Here is a 12,651-nt window from a genome sequence, read left to right as displayed (position 1 = left end):
TTTGCCAGATGACGGCAGGGCTTTATTACTGGGGAACAAGGAATGATTTGTATACTGGAGAATTATCCATCTTTCAAGTCTCTGAAACTTTACACATAAACTCAAAGACCTTATGCATGTTATGAATAAATTAAGTAAATTACTAGCATTGTAGGTGGCTTAATTTTACTGATAACTTATTTATGCTGATAGCCTAGTTCTAAGAAAACACCACTTATCCAGTTTCCAAATATATAGTGCAAGTACATGGAGAGAATAAATGGCATGAATTAGTTTTAATCAGAACATATCAAAAATACAAAAATGTGTTAAGTAATTTTAAAAAAAGAAACTACATATTTCACTGATGGCCATATTAACACTCTTATTTCTATAAAGAACTTTTGCAATTTTTTGTCATTAAATCTTAAGTGCTAACCAAGTATACATGATTAAATACTAAATTTAAACACAGCAAAGCAAAGTGACAGAATGACTTAGGAAAAAATTGAGTTAACTATAAAATAATATTGCCATATTCAGATGCTACACTTTATTAGTCTCTTCTTCCCTACCACACACACATACACACACACACACACACGCAGCTACACATGCAGACACTCACGCATATGCCCACACTAGAGGAATGAAAGAAGAAAAATTGTTGAAATACAGACTCCGTTTTCTAAAATAATGTACTGATATTATTATTTACAATACGTTATCAGAGCAAAGAGAGTGAGTCCATTTCTAACAATGGCAGGCTGGTTTTTATTTAGTAAAAGCAGTCAAACCAAGGTAATCTGTTAAAAGCCCACAAAAAGCTATTAAACATATAAAAAGTAGACTAAGTGATTTTTAAGAACCCTAAAATATTACAAGTAGAATTGAATCTCTTTTTTAAAAAAACTGACAGGTCAATCACATTAAGATATTTAAAAAAAAAGTCTCACAAGCAAAGATATCATTTCACAAGTAGTTATTGAGTATACATTACCATTATGTGTCAGATACAGTTCTATGTGCTGGGAACACATCAATGAGAAAATAAGTAAAATCCCTGCTATCATGAAGCTTATATTCCAGTGAGAGAAAATGTTTATCCATTGCCTGGTTAACTCCTAAGCACTATGAAAAAAGAAAAAAAAAAAAAAAAACACTGTATAACTCTGTTACAAAACTTCTGTTCCAACATTTTTTAAAGTTTCAAAAGGGGAAAAGGAATTTCTTTAAGAAACAAGAATAAATTGAAGTTTCTTAGAGACGTATGGAAAAATTGGGGAATTTATGTACTAATTTTATCTTATAGCAAAAAAAAAAAAAAAAAAAAAAAAAGAGACAATTTAGAAAGATCATTCCCAGAAAAGACTTTCTTATTCCATGGCCAAGCCAAGCTGTGCCTCATTTCTATGTAATCTCATCCATCTCTTTATGTACCTTCAAACAAAAATTACCTATTTAACTCATACTATGTCCAAGGAATATTAGTTGCCAAAAAGCCTAGTGTCTTGTGTGGGAAACAGAAAAATAGTTAGATATTTAAAGTACAATATGAAATGTTCCACAAGAAAGGCATAAAGATCCTGGTCAATCTTAAACAATCAAAGAAAATCAGCAAGGGATTCCTGAGCTGGGTCTTAAAATTGATTAGGAGGTGAGAGCATATGATAAATTGTTAATATAGATATGGCTGGGCCTTAGGATGTTTTCATTGGAGTGGAGAGAGCTGCAGCTGAGAAGTTCACAGAGGTTTAAATTATGATGGTCTCCCTATTCCCTGCTGAGGATATTAGAGTTAACCCTGAAGTCTCTCAGGAAATGTTAAAGGAGAAAAGTCCCATGAAAAGGTTTACATTGTAGAAAGCTCCATTTGAGATAATGCAGAGAACGGATCTTCATCCACTCTAGGAATTTAATTTGAGGGAACGAAGGTAGCTTCAGAGCTGTATTCATTTCCTAGGGCTGCCATAACAAATTATCACAAACTAGGTGGCTTACAGAAATTTATTGTCTCACCATTCTGGATGGTAGAAGCCCAAAGTCAATTATCAGTGCTATGCTCTCTCCAAACGCTCTAGGAGAAAATGCTTTTTGCCTCTTCCTAGCTTGTAGTGGTTGCCAACAATCTTTGACTTTCTTTGGTTTGCAGATGCGTGATTCCAATCTCTGCTTCCTCTTCATATGGCATTCTTCCCGTGTATTTCCATCTTCATTTGGCATTTTCCTACCTACATCTGTGTTCAAATTTCTCTCTTCTTATAAGGATATCAGCCGTTGGATTAAGGTACACCCTAATGTAGTATAAATTAACTTGATGACATTTACAGAAGGTCCTATTTCCAAATAAGGCTATCTTCTGAGGTTCTAGGTGAGTATGAATTTGGAAGGGACATTATTCCATCCTGTACAGGAGCTATTGTGATAGCCTAGTCAGAAGATGAGAATGGAATAAAACTGAGATAGTGACAGGGGAAACAAATTAACTCAAAATAATTTGAAAAAGTATAATCAATTGGGTTTAAGGACTTACTGGATATGTAGCATAGCAACTAGGTGCACTGATGGCTCCAATTATTTGGTCGTCCTATACCCACTCCCTTTGACCTATAATTTTATTGATTGATTTTCTCCTGATAGAGATCATGCAGCTTCCTTTGGCCAATTGGGCTTTAGAACGTTTGGCATAAGCAGAGGCTTTTAAAAGCTCTGGAATATTTCCATTTCCTCTTCTGGAACTCTGCCACCTCCATGAGAATAAGCCCACGCTAGCCTGCTGGAGGGTGAGAGAGCACACACAACAGAGCCTGCTTTTCCCATCTGAAGCTATCCCAGATCAACTTATAGCAAACCAATCTACAAACGTTTAAGAGAGCCCAGCTAAGATCAGCTGACCCAAAGCTGACAAATGCATGAATGACCTCAACCACAATCAGAAGTACCTCCCAACTGATACATAAACTCATGACAAATAAATGCTTAATGGGATAATTTGTTGCACGACAATAAACAATTGACATATGAAGAATAAGGGAGGAGAAAGAATCAAGATAACTTCCACTGGCTTGCATGACTAGGTATATAGCATAAACATAAGAAAAAAAGTAGAAACCTTGTATTTTTAGTAGAGATGGGATTTCACCATGTTAGCCAGGATGGTCTCGATCTCCTGACCTCGTGATCCACCTGCCTCGGCCTCCCAAACTGCTGCTCAGGAGGCGGAGGCAGGAGAATCACTTGAACCCAGGAGGCAGAGGTTGCAGTGAACCAAGATCATGCCACTGCACTGAAGCCTGAGCGACGGAGCAAGACTCCGTCTCAAAAAAAAAAAAAAAAAAAAAAAAAAAAGAAAAGAAAGAAAGAAAGAAACTATTCTGTGTTTTTACTAACACTATGTTCTCTTTTGGAATGTTATACTCCCCTGGTCTCACATATTTAGGTATAAATAGTTCAGAAACAGCTTTAATATTACCCTTTTCAATAAGTTTTGTCTGGTACTCACCCAAACCAATCTCTCACTCTCCTTAACATTCTTGCTAAGTTATTATGCAACATCTCACTCCCACAACCATCAAACCATTTCTCTGCCTCCTATTTAGACTATAATTCTTCCAAAGAATCTCTCATTCTTGGTACCAAATTCTATATCAATCAGAGTTCAATAAGAGAAGCAGAAGCACTAGGAGACATATATAATTTATTACATAATTTGACCTTATGTAATTGCAGGGTTTGGTATAAAATTTTCTGAAAAACTGTTATCTTCATATCTGATGTTGGAGCTTAAAGTCTGCAGGGCAAGAGATCAAGAAGGGACAAAGCATATAAAATGTGGAAGAGAAAGTATAAGCTGCAACTCACACGGTCAACCTGGAACCCACAAGAACAGACTGGAACTCAGTCAGGCTCTTACTACTTCTGGTGTGCGTGCCTTGCAAAAAAAAAAGCTGGTGCTCTTCATCATGGAAATAAACACACACCTGCACACCTGGCCAAGCAGTGGAGGAGGCTAAAAGAGGGTTCATAGGAAGGTGGAGATGCTGCTGGCCTGGCTGTTGTCTCACATCAGCACCTAACAAAATGCTAATTCACCAGTAGCGCCTGCAGTGGCCTTCTGCACATAAAAACAAAATGGTGGCTGCTTCTTTCCACCCCCCAAATCTCAAATAAAAGAAAAAAATATCTTGCAGCCCAACCAACTGGAAACTTACAGTGAAGATAATTCTACTAAATGAACTTGAGCCTAGCCAAGTTAGCATATTATAAAAACCACAAAGTCCACCCCTTGTCAACATGGCACCAATACACACTTTTAAACCACACTTAATTTTCAAATAAAGACTATAAAGTCATGCTTCTTTCTTTCTTTTCTTTCTTTTTCCTTCCTTCTTTCCTTCCTTCCTTCCTTCCTTCTTTCTTTCTCTCTCTCGCTTTCTTTCTTTCCTTTCCTTTTCTTTTCTTTTCTTTTCTTTTCTTTTCTTTTCTTTTCTTTCTTCTTTGATTAAGATGGAGTCTTGCTCTGTAGCCCAGGCTGGAGTGCAATGTCACCATCTTGGCTCACTGCAATCTTGACCTCTCGGGTTCAAGTGATTCTTCTGCCTCAGCCTCCCAAGTAGCTGGGATTAAAGGTGCCTGCCACCACACCTGGCTAAATTTTTATATTTTAGTAGCAGGTTTCACCATGTTGGCCAGGCTGGTCTTGAACTCCTGACCTCAGGTGATCCACCTGCCTCGGCCTCCCAAACTGGTTGGGATTACAGGCATGAGTTACTGCGCCCAGCCAAGTCATGTTTCTTTCTAAAGTGATATGACCATCTCTTGTGCAACTGAAAAGAGTATGTAAAGTTCCTTTTCTATCTTTGAGGAATGTTCCTTCATCGCTTGATCATGGCAGGGTAAGAACTAGTCTTTCCCTAATCGTTCAGCTTAAAAGTCCCAGCCCAAAGGCTCTCTCTCTTAAGAGTCTGCATTGGCATATGATACTGCTCTATTGCTGTGTACTGCCCCAGAGTGTCAGGGCAACACCCCTGTAAGTGTCTTATCACTGTGAATTTTCTCAAATAAATACTCTTCTATAAGGGCTGATTGTGTATGCTACAGGTCACTTCTTGTTTGCTCAACAATGTAGTTTTTAAAAATTAATGAATCATAATGAGTCAAGTATTAATTTAATTTAAAAAAAATTTCCTAACATTGTGTTTAGGACAGCATTTTACATGACTGATTGCTGAAAATAACCCAGCAATTTTATAATTTCCCCCAAATTAATCTGTTTCTATCAACTGAAAGACTATTTGTAATTTAAAAACCTGAAATTTTCCTCTTTCTACAAATTGAATTTCTTTCTTCCTATTCAAGTATGCTTTTGGGAAAAAAAAAAAAAAAAAAAACTTAACTTACAGTGTTACACTTTAGAGAGAGATTTACCAAGGGATCCAAAATTTTACCCATGTTTTAAAGTCCTATTATCCTATTTATCTGTTTGTTATTGATTCTTATTTCTTTCTCTTTCACATTCCAAAGTAAAACTATTCTATTAATCTTGATATGTGTAATTGCACTCTCTGAACACAGAACTCAGGCCAAAATATGTCAATTTTTTTCTCTATGATTCTGGACATGGTGCACAGCTGGGAATAAAATGAGGAATTATCATTAAGACAAATAAGGTTATACTGGTGAGTTGAGCCAAGACATGAGAAGAATTCTGAGTAAAGATAGTTCTTAGCCTGCTTTTTAAATTAGTTGTGTTCATTCTCAGGTCATTCCATGTGAATTTGTTTAATACACTTCCTCCTCACTTACTTTTACCAGTCTTTTATACATTTTAATAAATGGGATATTCAAGAATGATTTGACATTTTTTCTTTTTCTTAATGATTATCCTTATTACATCATATTATTAATTATGCAATGTAAAACATATTGATTTTATAACATAAAATACTTCAATGTTATCAGTAGTGTTAAAAATATAGTGGTGTTATTTATTTAAATTAATTAATTTAAATGAATTTAAAACTCTGAGGAAAGTATTGTTAATTTATCCATTTTATAGATGAGGAAATTGAGGCCTAAAAAGTATAACTTGCCAATAAGAGGCAGGAACAATGTTACAACACAGACAGGATAATTCAAGAGTTGTTCTTAACTACTGTATTCACTATGTAATGATAACACTTGGCAACATACACTGCTTTACAGTTTACAAAACACTATCACATGATCTTCACACCAAAACCAAGAAACAAATATATTCATTTTCAAACCTAAGTGGTACGACGCAAAGAATCTTGCCAAAGTCAAACAGTCGAAACATGATAAATACAGGACAAGAACCCCAGTTTTCTCCTAATCTGTATTCTTATGTCTATATACTTTGATTCCTATAAAATGTTAAAATATCAACCTGTGAAATGTATGGCAATAATAAAAATTCTTCTGTTTCTGTCAAATCACAGTTTCCTTTAAAATATCCAGAATTATTTGTTACATTCAGCTCCTCTTTGTGTGTGGAAGATGTCTGTACTTTAATAATACATATGAATATCAGTTTGGAAATTATCTATATTATAAAAAACAGTGTTTATTTTCTGATTTATCATAATTCTTTGTCAACTTAGTTTGTCATTTGAATATGAGCTGAGTAAGGGAGCACAGGATGAAGAGTAAAGTGATGTGACTTCGGTCCTGTTTTGTCAGTAACAGGTGAATCGAGTGAGTTATTTAACTGCTCTGGTCTTCAATTTCCTCAGGTATACAATAAGAGGGACCTCCAAGTTACAGCCCCATAGTCTAGGACACTAATCATTTGCTTCACTGAGTCTATGACAAGTAAAGAGAGAAAACTATACAAATTTTACACAACAAAGAAGCTTTGAATAATGTACTGATGAATTACAGACTGTCACATAGATGAGGGGCATTTGCCTCCCCCAAAAGAAGGAGATGCATGTTGCTAATAATGCATTGAGCTCTTTCCATGTGCCAGATTCTGTGCAAAATGTTTTTGTATCCACACTTTCATGTTACACAGCTCAAAGGCACCCCAAGAACATTAATAAATTTATCTGGAAATGTATATTGGGTACTACTAAACCTGTTCCTTATAGTGCCAACCTTACTTATACTCCATTTTTGTCTTTGGCATTGCGTCTTAGCACTGTTTTTTTCCATGATGTTAACTGGTTTCCAACTTGTATTTTTCCAAGTACTGAACACATTCAATTAAAATATAACCAAGGCTCAGAAGAGAGAGTAGTAGCAAAGATGTCAGAGTCAGCAATTGTGTAACTTTTTAAAAAGTGTGTGTATAAATTAAATATGTATATATGTATGAGTGTGTATACATGTATGTACACACACAATAGACTCATTTCAAATTGTCAGAAATTATAGATTTAAAAACTTTAAGCAACTAGTTAGTAGAACTAGAAAAGACAAAAATAATTATTTTTGAAAACGTAAAAGATACTGTAATGTCAAAGTAATGCTGAGCATCTATTGGTACTGTGGTATGCATTAAAATCCATTACATTCTTTTTCATTTCCCCAGGTAAAAATGTTACTGCCATGTGTTGATACAAATTGTATTTAAATCTGTTTTCTTTATTTAAAAGCCTTATGTTTTGTGTTAAGAGAGGACAGTTGTAAAATTGTTAACCGTACATTAGTTTCATACAGATTTCAGAGGCTATTAAGCAATACACACATCTTGATTGGGAATTAGCACCAAACACAGCATATTCCACAGGAGTCCATCTTTACAATCTGTTTCATACTGCATGCAAAACAATAAAACCAAAAGCAACAGAATTGTTAGAATATTAAATGAAGCTTACATGATAATACTTAGCCATTATGAAGAATTATAATGGATCTCTTCAATGAATGAATAGCATTTGGCTTACTCAACAACAATATATGATTTTTATTGAGTACCTACTATGTGTCAGGCATTGTTCTGAGAAATGTGAACATCACAATGCCCTTTACCTTAGAAATAACATGGCAAGACTAAGATTTGTTATATTATTCTAGATATATATTAAGGTTTACATTTTCAAAGAAAGCCAAATAAATATTTTGACAAAATCTTCACTACCTATATCTATCCAAGAGTAGTATCTCTAAGGTAAATTCAATATACAGATATTTAGTTTTTGTTTTTCTTCCCTGCATAGGTGAACTTTAGGTTGTTTATGCTCATGCTTAAATACTTTATGGGTATGTACATTTAGAAGTAATACAAATGGTCCCAGGGAGAGATTTTGTTATATTATTATCAAATTAAACTAAAGCTGTCTTTGTTAATTATCCTTTAGTCATCTGAGCTGGACTATGACAAAATCAAAATACCCAAGACAAAAATAGTTTATCAAAAATAGGTGTTTCCTCAATGTGGATTTAGGAGTTCATACCAAGCTTAGGGTCATCAAAAACAATGCTTATAAAAGCTACGCTAGAATTACGCATTTTTCTGAGCTCAGTAGAGCAGGAATTCTGAGAGGTTGTGTATACTTTTTCCTCCAAGCTTAAAAATTTGAAAATATTTGAAAATAAGGGTAGAACCTGTGGCCAATTGAAATGCTGAAATTCCTGGCTATTTCAGATATGAAGACTCTGTATTTATTTGGCCTTGTTATTGCAGTTACTGGTGTGGTGCACTCTCTGCAGAAACCAGAACAAGAGAAAGTCAGATAAAATGCAGGGAAAGTTTCATTGGCCTTGAAGAAGAGCCCTTTAAACATATTTATAAAAGTGGAGTAAACTAAAAAACTGTGGAACATTCAAGATTTAGAAAACCATGAATTATTTGACTAGTCACCAGCTTGCATACAAGGAATATGGGCTCAATTTTATGATCCTAGATTTTTCGTATAATGCATATTTCAATTCACTTTCATGCACATCACCTAATATTCAATTACACTGACCAGTTTTGTGTACCTCTTTTTATATTTGGATGGATGTTTTCATTTTTAGCAATGCCTTTTTACTTAAACCTAAAATCAAATCTGACAACCATTCTGAAAATTTGAATAGTTATTGTACTTGAAAAAAACATCTGAAACTTCTATTTAAAGAAAATTCAAAAACCAGATATCAGTCAGGGTCTCATCAAGAAACAGAATTTACTTGAAATGAATTAAAGAAGACTTTAACAGGGAAACAAATAAGTGACAGTAAGTACTTAGAGACTAGCAATATTGGAAAGCCATTGCCACTCTCGGAATTGAAAGGACAAGAGAAAAAATAGTGGTCCTGGAATCCAGCAAAAACTGAATCCATGGAGAATGGACCTCTCAGAAGGAACTAGAGTCATGAAGCAATGGATCTACTGTCAGAGCCTCAGTTAGAAAATAGGGAGGAAGTCATTGAAAAATATCCCAACTGCTCTCCCATCAGATATCCTCCCTGTGCATCCTATTAGCCAAATGCACTAGAATTAGAAGCCAAACCCAATCTCCCATTGGCCAAACACAACCAGAGGACAACCCTCGGTAGTCATTAACCTGCCAAGGAATAAATAAAGCAGAACATGGAAGGATAGACAATAGTTTGGGAGGTGTTGGAGTACGAATGGTGGTTAATCAGCATACCAGTATACCTAAGCACCCTTTAACTTTAAGATAGAAATTGAGAATATAAACAGAGTGTTTTTTTGGAGTTCATTGAGTGACAACAGAATGGAAAGAAAAAACATTTATTCCCTAAAAGATTGACTGATACACAGTTGGTCAATTTAAAGCCTATGCTCCCAATGCCACTTAAAAAATGTGTATAAAGTGGACACATATACAAGGATATTCATTCCAATAACATTTGTAATATCCAAAATGTCAACCCAAATGTCATGGAGCATTGGTTGTATAGTGGTGATCATACCTGCCTTCCAACCCAAATATTTCTCCACAATGGAATAAATGCATGAGGTAGGTATGCTCATTCAACAAAATAACCTATCATAATAAAAATGAACAGCCTAGAACTATATACAGCAACATGGAAAAACATTACCAACATTACATTTACCAAAAGAAGTAATATGGAAGCAAATACATTAACAGTATGGTTCTCTATATACGAAGTTTGTTTGGAATATATTCATATGCAGAAAAACTATAAAGTAAAACAAGGAAATGATTACCATACAAGTTAGAATAATGGTAACTTCTAAGGGGAATGGAGGGGAATTTGACAGAAAACTGACATATGGAGAGCTTCTGAGACTTTGGCAGTATTAATTTTTTTTCTTTCTTGGATGGTCTTTACATGGATGTTTGCTTTATAATTTTTCAATACAATGTATGCTTATTTTGTGTACTCTTCTATATCTGTGTCATATTTCACAATGAAATATTTTTTAAATTATTACCTGAGTTTCTGTCATTCGAAAAATTTGAATTTTACAATAAGGAGCCTTCTTGGTAATTAAATAGATAATCTCTTTCCAGGGAACTTTATGCTTTGAAATAATTTCCTGTGGTTTCTAATCTTTAATTATAGCACTCACCAGATACAATAAATTAGAAGGAAAGTTCAAAACATTTTGTTTCTGTAATCTCTTTGGAAAGGACATCTCAGCTGTATCTCCATTGAGGAAGACAATTTGTTCCAGAAACACATGTGTCAAGCATTTGTTTTCAGAAGAAGACACAGCACAGAAAATATAACTGCATGGCTTTATCTCAGAAGCAAAGAATTATAGTACAGAAAAATCATTAAATAACAATCAAAATAGCATCAGTGTGCCAAAAATACACATATATAATTGGCTTCTGGGTGACTTTGGACTCAGAGATGTAAGGGTAAGGGGTCAAGTTAGTGATGAGAGACTGATATCCCCAGGGATCTCTGTGGAGAGAAAGTGAGTCTAGGGCAGGAGGGAAAAAAACCAACTGAAATTAAATGGAAATTAAGTTAGGGTCTTAATTAGAGCTCTGAAATGATTTATTCACAGAATAATTTCATCTTCATGTAACGTTTTGACTCCTATACCTTGACATTTAGAAAAGTGCCATCATATCTTGGCTTTGTTTTTTTCTTTAATAAACAAGCATGTCGGAGATGTGACTTACAGGTAGTAAGAAATATTTAATAATTTGGAGTGTTGAATACCATCGTTTTCCACCAATTTATTCTAAATTACTTTCTATTTTTATACAAAGTGTGTTCTGGAACTGTACTATGGCTTCCTTCTCCTGTCAAACTCCTTTCTCAACATAGTTTTCTCATAACCTAAAATGTTTCTATATGCATTAGTTACGCTTGTATGCTCGTTTATGTTTTTTTTAAAACGACTTTCCCTAGAGTCCCTTTGCCTTTCCTTGCTGGCACACACTAAAGGCTCTAGCCTTAAGGCCTTTAGTAATTGTTGCATTAGGCAGGTAGAGTGGCCAAGACACAAAGGAAACAATTACTTCTCCTCCATCAGGTTGGGTACCATTGTCTCCAAACCCCTCTGGATAGATGGAAGCTCTAGTTGAATTCAAGCTGCAAGTAGAATTTAGTTTTGAAACACTACTACTTGTACTCCCTTATTATTTTTAGATTACAACTCTACAACAATCTTCAATAGTTTTGAAAATAGAGGGGAAAAGAGATGGAACTTAGATACAGTTAATATTAAAATTTCCTCAGCATGGATTAAATAAACCCTCTCCATTATGTTTCAACTATTTACAAACATCTCTAGGTTCTCGGCAAGTTTTTTCACCCTTGGAATATTCCTTTTGCCTACTCCCTAGAAAGGGCTGATCATGACAAGACAATTATCCTCCAAATGACATCATTTGAGCAGGTCTCTGTGCACGTGAGGAGGAATTACCTAAATACAGTGACATAGCAAGAGCTGCAATTCAATTTTCCTGAGATCTTAACCATTAGAAGCCAAAAAGCCCATCTAATTATAAAAAAAAATCAATACGCATTTATGTCAAACTTCAGAAATAAAAAACTACAGGGATATGACTCCACTGTAACATAGCCTTTAAATCAAAAGATCTCTAAATACAAGTACATAGATGAATATTTAATTCAGAACTTATTTAAAATAAACTCTTTTGCATGTTACAAACTTAGAAGTAGGGAAAAAAGCAGAATACAATAAAAAGGGAATTTGAGCTAGAATTAGAGTATCTGGGTTACTAATCTGCCATCTGTTAACTAGGTGTCTTTGAATATATTGAACTCTTCATCCTCATTTTTTTAATCCGTAAATTGTTAATAGTAACACCAGACTTATCTGTCAAACTGAATTATTTCAAGGATGAAACTGAGTTCCTTTCAGCCATCTTAGAAGCTATCTTAGAAGCACAATTCAGAATAGAGACCACAGGAAAGAACAAGATGGCGTAGTCCAACCTCAATCAAAAGACAAGGAGAACCAAAGGTAATCTGTCCACCTGAATACAGAACCCTATGTCCTCCTACCTTCCACAGGATCTTGTTCTGCCAATGATCTCTTCTCTCCTAAACCTGTAATGTCTCTTCTATTTCACATGGCTCTTTTATCTACAAAAATAAAAATTAAAAAAAATTTTTAAAAAAAGGCCAAATTACCTACATGCTGAAATAAACAAATGAAACAAGAAAACCTTCCTGAGCATTACTTTTCCCTTAAACTGTCACATTTGTCTTTTTCTCTCCTGTTAAACTTTTTAAAATCCC

At 34.6% G+C, this 12,651-nt stretch overlaps 1 long non-coding RNA gene across 2 annotated transcripts in view; it reads right to left on the bottom strand.

Moving 5' to 3' along the window:
- The window catches only part of LOC103241515 (uncharacterized), a 408,965-nt gene that overhangs the window by 243,301 nt on the left and 153,013 nt on the right, over window positions 1-12,651 (bottom strand). Inside the window, exon 1 of one of the 2 annotated variants that reach the window (XR_005241812.2) lies at window positions 12,415-12,497. The exons of the other annotated variant lie outside the window; for it this stretch is intronic. This is a non-coding gene — a long non-coding RNA (uncharacterized lncRNA). Of the gene's footprint in view, window positions 1-12,414; window positions 12,498-12,651 lie in introns of those variants that run through there. 2 annotated transcript variants of the gene reach the window in all.

The sequence above is a fragment of the Chlorocebus sabaeus genome, chromosome 15, assembly GCF_047675955.1.
Source record: "Chlorocebus sabaeus isolate Y175 chromosome 15, mChlSab1.0.hap1, whole genome shotgun sequence".
Taxonomy (NCBI): Eukaryota; Metazoa; Chordata; class Mammalia; order Primates; family Cercopithecidae; genus Chlorocebus; species Chlorocebus sabaeus.
The sequence above is the reverse complement of the archived record's forward strand: the minus strand, read 5'-3'. Positions and strand labels throughout refer to the sequence as shown.